General features: G+C 40.3%; 1 protein-coding gene across 3 annotated transcripts in view; it reads left to right on the top strand.

Moving 5' to 3' along the window:
- The first annotated feature begins 1,311 nt into the window (after nucleotides 1–1,311).
- LOC111146602 (antizyme inhibitor 1) overlaps nucleotides 1,312–15,028 on the top strand; it is a 32,004-nt gene continuing 18,287 nt past the window's right edge. Inside the window, exons 1-3 of one of the 3 annotated variants that reach the window (XM_022502226.1) lie at nucleotides 1,312–1,669; nucleotides 6,475–6,612; nucleotides 13,387–13,532. The gene's annotated coding sequence lies outside the window, so the exon portion shown is untranslated. The remainder of the gene's footprint in view (nucleotides 1,670–6,474; nucleotides 6,613–13,386; nucleotides 13,533–15,028) is intronic. The other 2 variants (XM_022502225.1, XM_022502227.1) reach the window with 2 other exon arrangements.

Raw genomic sequence — 15,028 nt, forward strand, 5'->3', positions numbered from 1 at the left:
TCAAAAAGAATTTTTAAAGGATGAAAGGGAAAGTCAAGATACAGCAAAATGAAATATGGAAAAACTTAGTTAAGAAGAGTCCACAGTTCCCGAGTTTTACCTAATACTTTCCTCCAAAAGCCCACATTTCAGCTTTGCTACTTTTCCACGCAGGAAAGCTCTCTCTCTTCCTTCCTAATTTACATTTTATTAATAAACTACAGTGCTACTCACAAAATAAACTGAAGCTGGGGAAGAACGAAAGAAAAATAAAGGTCTTAATCTCATAGATGTTAACTTGGGAGGGATGTGTAATACATTATTTCATTTGTGTTACTGACTCTGAGTCCCAAGGATTTAGCATGAGAGGACTCAAAGTTCCTGATGGCTAATCTGAAGGCATTCTTGAAAGATGAGAATAAAAGTTATGTAGGTCGTACCAGGTCCCCAGTTAAAAAAAAAATCTGTTATTAAGTAGTAAAATTAAAATGCGAAAACGAGGTGGAGGATTAAAATATTGTGCGTTTCCAACATCAGTAATGCTCTCTCCAACACGGGTCCTTCATTAATAAGGACTGGGTGTGACTGTACCAACCCTTTAAATGAGGACACAGAGGCCACACTCCTTAAAAAAACTAAAGCACCATATTGTAACATACAAGCACTGGGGACATTTTCACGCGAGCACAAGGCTCTGTAACTTCACCAGCACAGGGCCCACCCATCCCAGCCATTAAGGAGAGCGGTGCTGAAACCTCACCCTGGGAGGCCAGTCCCCAGGCATAGCCTGGGGAACCCTCAAATAGCGTAGTGCTTTCGAGGGGGGAGTTCGGACGAAGGCCTTCACAGGCCTCCCTTACAGCCTCTTCAGGCAGTGCACGCGTGCAGCCGCCCGTGGCCCGGGACAACACCCCGCGTCGTGGCCGCCAGAGAACCGGGTCCAACTCCCAGTGCGCGGGGGCCAGCGACAAGCGCGAGCGTAGGCGCCTAAGGGGTGGAGGCGCGGGGCGACGCTGCGCTCCGACCCAGGCGCGTTCTTTTCCCTCGACCGCCCCCATCCGCGCGCCAGGAGCTCCGCGGGCAAAAAAACCGCTGCCCGCGACAGGGCGGGAAGCCACCAGGCGGTCGGCACCTGCACCCGGGGTCGCCCGTCCTGCCCCGCCCCCTTTCGACCCCCCTCAGCCCGGTCCTAGTCTCACGCTTTTCTCTTCCGCTCCCTCCCTTTGCCCAGGGCCGCAGTCCGGCTCCGCCCAGCTCGCGCGGCCGCCGGGCCGGCTGTGACGTCATCAGACCCCGCCCCCTTACTATAAATACTGGCGTCGCCGGCGCCGCCTTCCCACACTCCGGCTTTTAGCTCGGCTGCGGTGTTTCTTTTTTTTTTTTTTTCCTCTCCTTCTCTGCCTCTTCTCATCCTTTCTCGTTCTTCGGCTCTGCAGTGTGACGAGGCCGAATTCTCTCCCCACCCAGTCCTCGCCATTCTTTTACCCGCGTTGTTCTATTTCTCCCTTCGGCCGCCGCCGCCACTGCTGCACAGCTGGTGTCGGTGCCGCGCTTTTTCCCCCACGTCCTCCCCGCAGCCTATGGCCCAGGCCGCCTTGGGTATTTCTGCTCAAGGTAACCACATCCCTCTTTAAAAATTCCGCCGAAAAAGAGAAGACGCTTTACCCGACTCTTTGGGCCGTTATCTCACGTGAGTACCGACCTGAGGGGCGCCGGGGCGCGGGGCCGGCCGCGGAAAGCTGCCGGGTACCTGCCGGCTGGGCCCCGCCGCCCGGCCGGCGGCCCCGCAGCGCCCCGCGGCCAGCTGCCTCGAACATGGCGGACGGCGGTGTGTGTGGCGGTCGGTCCCTCCGCGGCGGCGGCGCGGCGGGCTGGGGTGGCGGGCGCGCTTAGGGGACCTCAGGCGGCCGCCTGCCGCTCGACCGAGTTGGAGCCGCCGCGGTTTAAGCGAGGGGGCGTGTGCGTGTGGGCGCGCTCGCGGGGGTCTCCGCCGGGGGTCGGCGTCGTCTCCTGGCGGCGTGCGGCCCCCACCCCTCTCCCGTGGTGCATTGCTGTTTCCGGGGAGGGGGCCGGGCCGCAGTCCTGAGGGGCCCTGGTCTAGCAACCCCGGCCCGGAGCCCGGTCGCGCGGTCGCCTCCGGTATCCCCGCAGGCGGCGCGAAGGGCTGCTACGGTTGGGGCCTTATGAATGGAGTGGGGCGGGTCTGGCGGCGGCCTCCTATGACAGCTGCCGGAGGAGAACGGGTTCTTGGGGGTGCGGGGAGTGCGGCCCCCCTCTGGTGGAGGAAAGTTGACGCCACTCGGGGCCGGAGGCAGGGAAGCCCCGGTGTCAGGTAGCGAGGGAGAGGCCTTTGGCCCCTTCTGGAAGCCTCGCGGCTGCTGCTCCGCCCACTGCGGCGCTCCTGATTGGGCCAAGTCGCCTTCACTCACCTCAGTCACCTCTTGGAGCCTGAGGATTAGTCACCATGGCTTCGTTTTCCCGTCCGCGCCACGATTCCCCGGCAGTGAGAAGGAGAACGGTAGGCTTGGGTGGCTTATCAAGTACTATTTTGACTGCCAGCCGGAATGATGGTGACGTGTTTTAACTCTGGCCCAAAATATTTCTTGAGCGTGTATGTTTCTTGGGCTACACTGCTGGCTCGGAAACCTGAGGTCGGGTACACCGTTTACACCCATGATGTTCAGATTACCTGGGTTTCTTAGTGGCACCTGGGATCTGTTTAAGATGTTTTCTGTTCCGTGGTGTTTCCACCTTTAAGCCCCAGCTTGGGTGGGAACCTGAGGACTCTTAAGGGAGAGAGAGAAGTGCTCTATGATGGGGAGGAGTTGATGGAACGAACCTGGCAGAAATATAGCCAGTGATTGTCGGGCGGGCCCTAATCTTTAATTTCTTTTACAAATGTGAGAGTGTAGGTGCTGGTCATGGAAGACAAGCCCTGAGGAGTTTACATTTAGTAGGAAAGATAGGCTCCTAATGATTAAATATGAGACAGTAGGTGCAGTAATCAAGTAATCAATGTCTTCTTTTTTTGCCACTCAGGTTTAATTTATGTTTTCTTCCGGACATAGAGAGAAGGCAGAAGAATTGTACCTTCTCCTAGATGCATTTAACAGCATTTTATTTGCCATCCTGCTGTCCTTTTCATCAACTCATCTCATTTTTCCGTGTATTTCAAAGTTGGAGATGCCAGAATACGCCACCCCTCTAACTTCAGTTCATAAGCACATATCATAGTTTAATACAGTTTATTCCTTTAAAAAAAGCTTCGGATAAAATTCATGTAACCGTAAAATGCACAGATTTAAGTCTATCATTTTATGAGTTTGTTTTTTTTTTTTAAAGATTTTATTTATTTATTTGTCAGAGAGAGAGAGAGAGCGCGAGAGTGAGCACAAGCAGATAGAGTGGCAGGCAGAGGCAGAGGGAGAAGCAGGCTCCCTGCTGAGCAAGGAGCCCGATGTGGGACTCGATCCCAGGACGCTGGGATCATGACCTGAGCCGAAGGCAGCGGCTTAACCCACTGAGCCACCCAGGCGTCCCTCATTTTATGAGTTTTGACCAAAAAAAATAGAGTTGTGTGCTCCAAACCTGTCAAGATAATCGAACTTTGCCCTCACCCCAGAAACTTTTGTGCCTTCAAATGTCACACACCGTCCTTTCCAGAGGCAACCAGGATTCTGATTTTTTTAAACCATAGATTAGTTTTGTCTGCTCTAGAACTTCCATGTAAATGGAATTAAACTGTTAAGCATTATTTTGTGTAAAAGGCTTTAACTCAGCAGATTTTTTTTTTAAGGTTTTATTTTTTTTTTGACAGAGATCACAAGTAGGCAGAGAGGCAGGCAGAGAGAGGGGGAAGCAGGCTCTCTGCTGAGGAAAGAGCCTGATGCAGGGCTCAATCCCAGGACCCTGAGATCATGACCTGAGCCTAAGGCAGAGACTTTAATCCACTGATCCACTCAGGCGCCCCTCAGTAGGTTTTTTTATATTCATCCATGGTACATAAATCAGTAGGTTGTTACTTTTATTTCTCAGTGGTAGTCCATTATGTGAATACTTTGCCTGATCTTATAAAATAAACTATTTTGGAGTAATTTTAGATTTATAGAAAAGTTGCACAGGTAGTACAGAGCTGTGTACTTCTCTCACTGAGTTCACATTATTAATTAGCATCTTACTGTGGTACATCTGTGAAAACTAAAGAAGACTTTGACGAATTACTGTTAACTGCAGATTTTATTTGAATTTCATCAGTTTTTAATGTTCTTTTTCTGTTCCAGGATAACCCATGGTACCACATTATGTTCAGTTGTCATGTCTTCCCCAGTTCTCTCTGATCTGTATGACTGTTTCTTAACCTTGTTTGTCCTGTCCTTGACAGCCTAGAGAAGTGTTGGCCAGATATCCAGTAGAATGCCCCCCTGTTTGGCTTGTCCAATATTTTTCTCATAATTAGACTGGAGTTTGGGGGAGGAGTTGGAAAGAATACCTTTAAAAGTCATTGGTAAAGGCAATTGCTATGTGTCATTCAGAGAAATACTGATAATTTGGGGCCACTAGGCTTTGGGATAATTACTATAAAGGTGTTGGGAGGGTTTTGGGTTTTGTGTGTGTTAGAGGGGATTAGTAACCTGCTGACTAGTTAAGACTAGTTCTCCCTGTGCTTGCTTATCCAGAAGTAACAAGAGACATTTTCTTCAGTTAAAGAACTAGATTGTAGTCTTGTTCATCATACAACTGATTACACGTTCCATTCTAAATGAGAATAATTATCTTTTCCTATACCTCCTTTTCTCCACATTTTCATTTAATTTCTTTTTGGTTTAATTATACAAATACTCTATTTATTCTCTATGTAAATGGCCCTCTTACCCTGTGTACCCCCTTTTTTTTTTTTTTTACTAAAATGTGTCTTTCATATTTTAGGGCCTTCATTTCCTTCTTTTTGTTAGATGGGAATGTTTTAGAGATCATGCTGAAGAACATTTTTGAATGTCTGAAGTTTAATATCCTTAACATCATACATCACTGCTCTTGGATTGCATTAAGCAAAATAGCTGTGTGGATACTTGGGGGAGGGATGGAGATGAGAGTGTCTTACCCAGGATACTTATCCTATTCCTTAGGATACTTGAGAATAAACTCTGTCTCTGTCTCCAGCATGTGTCGGCTTTTAATTTATTTTTAAAATTATCTTGGTGTGCGAAGAATCAAAAATCTTTATTTTGTTGGGAATATATTATTTGGAATCTAATCTAATCCCTGTTACATGTTGATATGGGTTCTTGATTCATCTATGTGTGTGAGCAGATTCTCTTAGTAGGCCGAAAGAACCACAGGATGCAACTATCCTGGTGGAGATGAGAGATGCTTTATTTTTTTTATTTTTAAAATATTTATTTTTTTGAGATGTTTTAGAGATGTCTAGAGTACTTCTGAAATTTCTCTGATCCTTAACATGCTAATTTCTAGTTTAATTTTCTGGTTTCCTCCTTACCACCCTTTCTAGCAAATACTGTCAGGATATATTGCTTTAAAGTAGCAACCACCTGATTATGATTAGAAGTACAGACTATAGCAGTTTAGAGGTGAGAAAGTCCATCTAAGGAAACTGTAATAGGTAATAACCATTGCTAAAACTTAGCATTTTGTAACATGCTAAGCACTTTAAACATTCGTATGTTCTAGTGATTGTAGACTTAAGTCTAGGTAGGTTAAGGTATAAGGAAGAGAGGTGTATACTTCAAGTTACTTGTCTAATGTACGAAGCAGGTATCAAGTGTTATTTCACATACATGATGTATCCAGCTAAGTCATAGATCTTTTTGGTATGTAGTAAGATTTTACACTTTAAAAAAATTTGGAATTTGGAGAGTAAGAAATGTTCTGAGTAGATCCAAATTATGGATCATGCCAGAACATTGTACATCAAGTTAATAAGGGTACTTGGAAATTTTCAATTTTAGGTCCCTTAGAAATTTGGGTTTTTAGAGGATAAATAAAAGTGACAATGAAATTAGATGAAGTCTGGAAACTGAGTAGGTAGATATACCAAGTTGGGAAGTGGATCATGACATCAAGCTTTGTGAATTTTGTACTGTAGCAGTTTGGAAATTTTTACTACAGGGAAGAGTGCTTTGGTAAACCCTTTGAAAACATCATTTGTGCAATGTGATTAGTGAAACGCTCTTCTAAAACAAACTTATTCCTACAGTTAATTTTTAAGTCAATTTAATCTGCTGAAGCACAACCTTTTTCTTTTCTTTTTTTTTTTTTTTTTTTAAGATTTTTATTTATTTATTTGACAGACAGAAATCACAAGTAGGCAGAGAGAGAGATTGGAGGAAGCAGGCTCCCCGCCAAGCAGAGAGCCTGATGCGGGTCGTGACCTGAGCCAAAGGCAGAGGCTTTAACCCACTGAGCCACCCAGGCACCCCACAACCTTTTTCTTTTTAAATTAGGACTATTTACTACTGCTTCTATTTCATTCTTTAGGGCGAACTTTCTGACCAAGTATACAACTACCCAGAGGGCCTAGGAGAAGTGCTGTATAGAGAGCAGTTCGACTTCAACGCTGAGCCACCTTGGGAACCTAGCTGATGATAGGGGGGTTCCATCTCCTAACTTGTCCATGTAAGTATTTTCACATCTAAGCTAGGGGTCTTGTAAGATTGAAGTAAAGGAGAATTCTTGTTGCTCAGTTTTTTTCAAAACTTGAAAGTGTTCTTATCTCCTAAAGTGAAGTAACTTTTAAAGATCTTTTTTAAAAGTTCTAAAAATAAAGGCTTGACAATTATAGGGTATACTGATTCAATTTTGTATGCATTGTTTACCAGTGATTGGATCACTTAATTTATTTTGAGTATGTAACAAGTATTACTATACTTAAGTATTTACCACAAGCCCAAGTTTTAGGAAATCCAGGTTTTAATATAAGTTGGAGAGATTTTGTATTCTTTGTTTTTAATTTAAAGTGTAGGCAGTGGTTTGTTCTATCATTCAACTGTTAAACTTCGTGAATTTTTAAGTATTTGGGCTTAATTGGAAAAGAGACATATTTAAATAGAGCAAAAGATTCTGTTCTTCATACCACTCACTGAAGCTATGTGTCCCCACAGCGTGAGATATAAGAGGTGAATCTTCTTGTTTTAATAGTTTGAGCATCTTGCCCCAGGTATAATGGGATTACCTGAGTTTATAATTGTTTCATAAAATGACTTTATGTAATACTCAGCTTGTGGGGAAAAATTGGTTGTTTTTAGAGGACTTACTGAGAGATGATAAATGTATGTCTCCCAGCATGTCACTTTCTGAACAGGTTTTCTTGGATAAATTTGGACTCTACTTAAAACTTGGTGCAAAATATAATACTACAGAAAAATGTTCTTTTAATTTGTGCTGCTAGATTTGTATAGTTTTTTTTTAATTTATTATAGGTTTCTTACTATTGACATTTAGGTTTTAAGGTTTGTTTCTAGGTTGTCCAGAGACTTGGAGGAAATAATTGAAGTTTTCAGTAAGCTTTAGGGTATCAATTTAGTGTTTCTGTAGTCTAATGTTAAATAGATTCTATCCAATAAAAATGTTCTATCTAATTACATTAAGTTAAATTAGACCTTCTCAACACATTTGCAAAGCTAAAGAGGGGGGGAAATAAACAGTTTAAATAGTAGGATTTCTTGAAAGTTCTACTGACAAAAACCTGACTAGAGGATTTCTCATACTGGCTTTCTCCTAGCTATGTGATTTTGAGCAAACTGCTTATTTTTTAAATCATAGCTATAACTAGAACAGTTCCTTTAGCCCTAAACTGGTAACCATGATTTTTCATTTTTGAGTGTATTAAGCACCCCTTGTTAATGTAATGTGGGTTTTGGGATTATAGTATCATCTGTAACATGCAGAATCTCCACCCTACCCAAACCAGATTCAAGCTGCGTGTTAACCAGGTGGCTTGCATGCATGGTAGAGAGAAGCGCTGTTACTGCCATCTCAGTACCAAGTCAGTTATTTCTTAATTGTTGTTAGTCATCTGTTCTGTTTCCAAAATATCTAATATTTCACCCTCATTGGCTTGGAGATTTAACTTTTCTGGGGTGGGGTCTAGTTGGCATCTAGTAGGCAGGCATTTAATTGAAGTCTCTTTAATGTAAATATAATGTATTAATATTTTTAGCGATGTTTCCTCTTAAGCTTGTATCTGTGAACTGATACAAGGTTAATAAATGAGTCTGCCAAATCTAGGAAAGCAGTTTTTATTTAAAATAATTAATGTAGTATTGGGAAAGTCCATAGTTTACTCCTTTTGGGGGTGGATGAACACAGGTAGAATATACTAAAGAAAGATATTTATTCTGCAGTTTCTGGCAGCCAGAGTAACTGATTTATTATGTCCAGGTACAATGTATACTATTGAACAAAACTGTACTTGAAGCTTTGCTATAAAGTTACAGGTCCATAATCCTTCATGTATATAATTCTGAAGTCTAAAAGTTACTTGAAAAATTTTTTTTTATAGCCTTCTAGAAGCAACCTAAACTGATTTGGGAGCAAAACCTTGAGCTGAGCCGGTGCTGTTTTTATCTTATTCCATTTAGTGCCGATATTCCTAAATTTTGTTGTAGAAATACTGTGATTAGAGGTTGTTAGCTTGGCCTCCTAGAGAATGTTTGTGTGTGTGTGTGTGTGTGTGTGTGTATGTGTGTATACACGTGTACTATAGTACCATTCTAAAATCTGAGAAATTTTAAATTCAGAAAAGATGTGACTCCGAAGGTTCTTGACTAGAATTAGTAGAAATGGCAAGAGAAAGTTCTGCATTTCAGAAATGTCCTTAGATAGCAGTTATACTAGACATTAAAATCCTGGGGAGCAATAGTACTGTTTGGAAAACCAGAAGTCATTAAAAGGGCTTAACACACTGGCTTTTGTGGAAAATAACTTGGCATTGCAAAGCATATAGCTATGTGAACTCTCTCTGAACAGTGTAATACTCCACTAGTTCTGTACAAATGGTCTAAGCTGTAGGATTTCCCTTTAAAGTTTAATGCCTTTAAAAAAGTTCTTCAGGGCTTTATGCTGGTGTGTTTTTTTCCCGTGGGGAGATTCTCAAGTTACTTTAGCTGTCACTGTTTTATAATTAATAAAGTAGCCTCATGGAAAAATTTTAAATAGTCTTTTCCAGAAAACTAAATTCTCTTTTTTTCAGAGTTTATTTATTTATTTAACAGAGAGAGTGCACGCATGCACACAAGCAAGAGGAACAGCAGGCAGAGCAGGCAGAGGGAGAAGCCCAATGCAAGATTTGATCCTAGAACTCTAGGATCATGACTTGAACTGAAGGCAGCCGCTTTGACTGAGCCACCCAGGCATACCAGAAAACTAAATTCTCTTCTAACCAGCTACTTTTATTAGCAGACCTGGTAATGAAGTCAGATTGAATTAATCATTACCACATACTTTTTAAAAGTTATATCTAAATCTAGAAATAGGTTTCAGTTAATTGAGTGGTTTGAATGGGCTCTTAAAATTTGTCTAAAATATTTTACGTGGTTTTCAGTAGTTGACCATGTTCAAATAGAAACTTCATGAGAATCCTCAGCATTTTAAATACTCCCTTTTTGTCTCCTGGTGATATTTACATATGCCTTAATAAGATCTACTGTAACTAAATTGGAATTATTTTAACTATTTAACCATTTAGTTTGGGTAATTTACAGATTCTGTGATGCAAACAAATTCAACAGAACATTCATTAATGGTTGTTGGTGCTCTTTGACAAAAAGAAAAAAAAAAAACCTGAAAAAAACTGCTATCCTTGAAACACAATTTTTAAAGTATGTGTATCCCCTGACATACATAAGATAGTACTTGATGGTTCCTCACTGCTGGTGTAAATTAGCAGGAAAGTATTCTGTACAAGCACAATGTGAAGATACATTAATGAATAAAACAGTGTTTGGGGAATGTGGCTTTTTTTCCTTAGGCAAATTTAGGATCTTTTCTGTGAGGGCCAAAAAGACTGGAAGGCAGTATAGATCAGTTTTTAAAGGGGATAAAATGGTTCTTGCATTTATTACAAAAGACAGTTGAGCCAGGAGAATTAATAATGGCTACCAATTTTTGTGTTCCATTATGCTCCCTTTACATAGTCTTATTTCAGTGTTTTTGAGACTTCCCCTCTCCCCCTGAAATTTTGAGACACTTAATTCCAGTTAGGAGTGAATAAGGCATTTGTACCTTGTAAACTATAAAATCTAGGTAAATAGGCTATTCTGTGCTGGCCATTGTTCAGAGAACCCTAAGGAGGCTGTTGCAGGGGAGGTGCTTAGGAAACCAGTATTTTTTTGTCCTTCACCTCCATTCCAGGGTCATCCTTGCACGCTTAAGGAATTTGTCACAAGCTAACTGAAGCGAAGATTTAGCCATCCTTTCCTCTATTCCACTGAGTAATGTGAGGAACGTTATGGCATGAATAGAAAATATTTGCGCAGCATAACTGAGTTACAAGGATTAGACTGATGTTCAGCCTGTCTGGGCCATACTCAGCCACCATAAGGTCTTAAATGCCTGTAACTACTTGACTTGAAGAAGGGCCCAAGATAACCAATTATTTTCAAATGCCTCCTCTCTGAACTTTTTGCCTTTTCTTCATTATCTTGTGTAAACACATTTTAAATCTCTCTTCTGAACTTGCTGTGGAGTTTGTTACTTTCTGTGCCCCTACAGTTTAACTTTGTAAACTTGTGAATTGATCTTTGTTACCTTGAACAAAGTTATTTGGAGGTGGGGTGGTTTTAATCTGTGATGTGTGTGGACCTGATCTAAAATTTCTTGTGAAAATAGCATCCTCTAGCACTGCTCTCTTCAGTACAGTAGCCACTAGCCAGGTGGTTATTTAAATTTTTAAAGTTAAAACTAGATAAAATATAAAATTCAGTTCTCAGTTGCATGAGCCACATTGTGAGTGCTGGGGAGCTCTCTGGGGCTAATGCTGTTGTTTTGGACAAAGATAAAATGTCACTTATCACAGAAAATTCTTGGACAGTGTTTCTCTAAGATAGTGTTACTGTGAACATGAATACCTGTAATCTTAAAACATAAATTAGTAAGAACCATAAGAAATAGATGTTCTCTTATATTTAATAAAAAACTAACTTGTAATGGCTTTTCAGTTTTATATTTTAGCTGATTTTTTTTTTCCTAATTTGTTGAATTCTTTACCATGCTGTTAGGATAGAATTCCCTACTATGATTTATTTGCTTATGCAGACATTATTAGGTTTATGTTGAATACATGCCTCTTTTCATCTATTTCTTGCTTTTTGCTGCAAGGATCCTCTGATGACGGTTTATAAAGAGCTCCTAAATAAGTGTTGTATCTTCTTATCTAGGTTCAACATGGTCAGCTGGTCAACATGGTGTTCTGTTGGGCATAACCAAAAAGTAGGAAGGGGTCTTAGTATGTTCAACATGGACACTGTAAAAAAAATGATCCCTAAATAATTCTCCAAATGAGGTATTTGCTATCCTGAATTCATGAAGAGCTCCCACAAGTAAAAAGCACAAAAAAGACCTAAAGGAAAAATGAGCAAGAGTTGAAGACCGTTTTTTCACTAAAAACCTAGCAGTTATATGTAGCCCTAGACCAGTGCTACCTAAGCTGCCACTCAGCAAGCTAGTATCTTGTACCACAGCCTAAAGTAGTGTACTGCTCGGTTCTTAACTTCTGGATCAGCTAGTTTGAAGACCATAGTTTGAATAGCACTGCCTCTTAGGTACATAAAAAATAGAAATTATGTCATAAATAATAATATAAGTAATGTGGGAAATAACCCATAGACCCAGATGAGGTAAATAAATGGTATATCTACACAAAATACTACACAGCAGTGAAAATTGATGGACTTTGGTCGTATCTGTCTGCACTATAAAGTTGAACAAAAGTCAGTTGTGGTAAAAAACAACAGGGATGCCATTTTTAGTTCAGAACCAGTAAAGCCAATGTTTTAGGGGCATATAGAACAATAAAACTATTAAAGCACAAGGAAATGATGATTAGAAAAGCATGAACATGCTTAGGGGACATGCAACCACTGCCACCTGGGAAAGATGTATAGGCTTGTAAGGTATTCTGTTTCTTAACTTGTATTTGCTGTAGTCATTATATTGCACATGAGTTTTATATATAATCTTCTTGGAGAAGTGACAGTGAGATCTGCCCTATAAGGTAATCAAAATAATAATTAAGTCTTTTTGTTTAAAGAGTTATTCCCTATACTACATCAATAAAGCTCAGAAAGCTTAAGATTAATACAGCTATATATTTCCTGTTCATGTTGTATTACAGTAGTTTTCTTTAATGATACTGCATCATAATTACCAAGAGGGATTTAAATATTTTTACTTGTGTGAGGTACATACACTTATTCAAGAAAAATTAACCTTCACATCAAATAGTCAAGACACATTTTTTAAAGGGAGCTTAATCTTTCAATTCCACGTGTAAAAGTATATGGGTATTAAAATCCTGTGTTTTTGTTTTCTCATTAAGATGTATTTTTAGAATCTTGAGATGTCATGGGTCAGCTTTTACCTAGACACTTGAAACTTAGCCTGTTGGGCTCATTTCTTTTGTTTTTTTTTTTTTTGTTTGTTTTTTGTTTTTTTTCCCCCCACCCTTAATGTGTCTCCTATTCTTGCTCTTTTAAAATAATTCTTCAGCAATAACCTTTAATAATCTTCCTCTAGGGTTAGTCAGGGTTTTGTTTTGTTTGTTTCTTTTTTTTTAACCTCATCACCTGAAGAGTAACTTTTTAAGGATGTTAATTGCCATTACTGGCTTTCCACTTACTGTTGATTGAAGCAGCCTCCGAGTACTCAGTATAGGTTATTGTTGTTATCCATCACTTACTTTCAGTCCAGTATGGCAAAAATCCACATGGTCTTAACGGTCCTCACAATTTATTGGAAGTTTGTACCATCTCCATTAGGTAGCTTCCTGTCACTGTTTCTGGTAGTTCGAACCTTCTCCAGGCCTCGCATCTATAATGCCAAAGTCATCTTTGAGACTCCTCTTCTAATGTTCTTTTGCCCAAAGGCATTCTATGTGGTAAGTAACATCTCTCTCAGAGTTAGAATGCAGAGGTGACTTCGACAGCATTGTATCTATTGTTAAAGCTGTGAGCTGAGTTTTAAGTCCTCAAATTATATATTAAAAAACAACAAAAAAATGCTTTTAGTCTTCTTTACAGTAGTGGTTATAATTTCAAAATATCTCAGGTTCTCATTCTTTAATGAGTAAACGTCCTTTTAGAAAAGTGGTTGATATATTAAGGTTGGGTTTCCTGCTTACATGTATCTGAAACAGTACTCTCAACCTTTCAGCTCTCCCTGTTCTACTTCCAGGGAGGTCTTCACTTCAGAAATCCAAGACTCATATTCATCCAGCTTGGTGTCAAGTGGGCTGTTGCTGCCAGAATTATCTTGTGATTATTTGAGAGATGTATCAGTTTCTTCTGAAGTACAATCAACTATAGAAGCCTTTGTAGCAGGTGTGTAACAAGGCAAGTGCCCAGCTGCTGCAGCCACTACTCTTGGAGCTACACTCTCAGTGAACATGAGGACTCAGCGGCCTCATGGAAGGCTCCAGGGAACAGTGCGCAGTTCTTTGAAGCCTTTTGTTTCTTTGGCAGCTCTTCATTAAAAAAAAAAAAAAAAGTGTTATCAGAAAGCACCAATGTGAAGGCGTAAATAAGGAATGTTAAACACTTTTTTTTCTCCCCAGCTACAGTATCTAAGAGGAAATTACTTACAAAAGTAGTATTGTGATTACAGCAATTATATTAGCGTGAAAGAAGCTGAGCTTGCTTTCACCATACATTGGTAAGGTGTTTGGTTGTGAACATGGCTTGAAGGCTTATAAGTAGAGAATACTTCCTAGTGTTTGTTGATAAAAAATAAACTTCATAGGTTTTATGAAAAATGAATTTGCTCCATTTGGAAATCCAAGATTTACATAGAGTAGATATTTCTGAAGTTTAATGTAAACAGTTCAGTGTCTAGCGCTGACCACATAATGTGTCCTAATGTGTTGGAGCCAGTAAATCAGTCCCATTTCTGATTTATAAGCCATAAAAAATGGTGCAGTGTCTTTTGGGAATGAACACTCAGGACTGGAGGATTGGGGTGAAGTTTGGCATTACCTGGGTTTGAGGGCATCCTTAATGGTGAGGTGTCTGGAAATTCCCTGTGGGATTTAAAATTGAGGTGGATTAAGTTGGCAGATCTGATATATAATATAAACTGCTCACCCACAGCACATACGCACTTACATTTTCATTCTGGTTCTGTAGGACATGCTGTATATGTCCTAGATTTTTGGTTTAACATCAAGTAACTTCAAATGCCTCTTGGAAAACTAGCAAAACACTTCTTTAGTGCTTTGAGGCAGAAATGTAGAACATAAAACTTTTTGAGATAGTGGAGCTTTAAAATATTTTTTGCTAACATGTTAAGAAAGGTAGGCAAAGGCTCCTGGAGGTACGATTATGAACTATTTTTAGGACTCTTTCTTTCAGCGAGATTGGGGTAAATACAGGGAGTAGGAAAGAAAGAACCAGCCTTCCTTTAACCACCTACTTCAGTCTTTTTAGTTGTTAGAAATCTTGGGCTTCCAAGTGACATTTCATTTGAACAAAAGGTCTGTTAGCTCAGAATGTGTTAGACAATTTCTCACCTGAAGGTCTTTATGTCTTGCATATGCTTTAGAGGTAATAGTTTTTCCTGGGGATGACTTTCAGTTTTTAACAGTAACTGACAAATGCAAAGTTGAGCTTTGCATTTATATGTGGGTCACTGTTTTGGGGCTCCTTTTAAGAATGTGAATGATGAAAAAAAAATGTGAATGATGGACCATCTTTTTCAACACTTTGAAGGAGTTCTCTGTCACAAGCCAATCCTAAGCTTAAGAACTCCCCATTCCTAAGAGTTGTGACACCTTTGTCCACCTGTTTGTGAGCACCTATTCTGAGCTGGGAATTACTGGAGC

Source organism: Enhydra lutris, unplaced genomic scaffold (genome assembly GCF_002288905.1).
Source record: "Enhydra lutris kenyoni isolate GAN:26980312 unplaced genomic scaffold, ASM228890v2 scaffoldscaffold14, whole genome shotgun sequence".
NCBI lineage: Eukaryota > Metazoa > Chordata > Mammalia > Carnivora > Mustelidae > Enhydra > Enhydra lutris.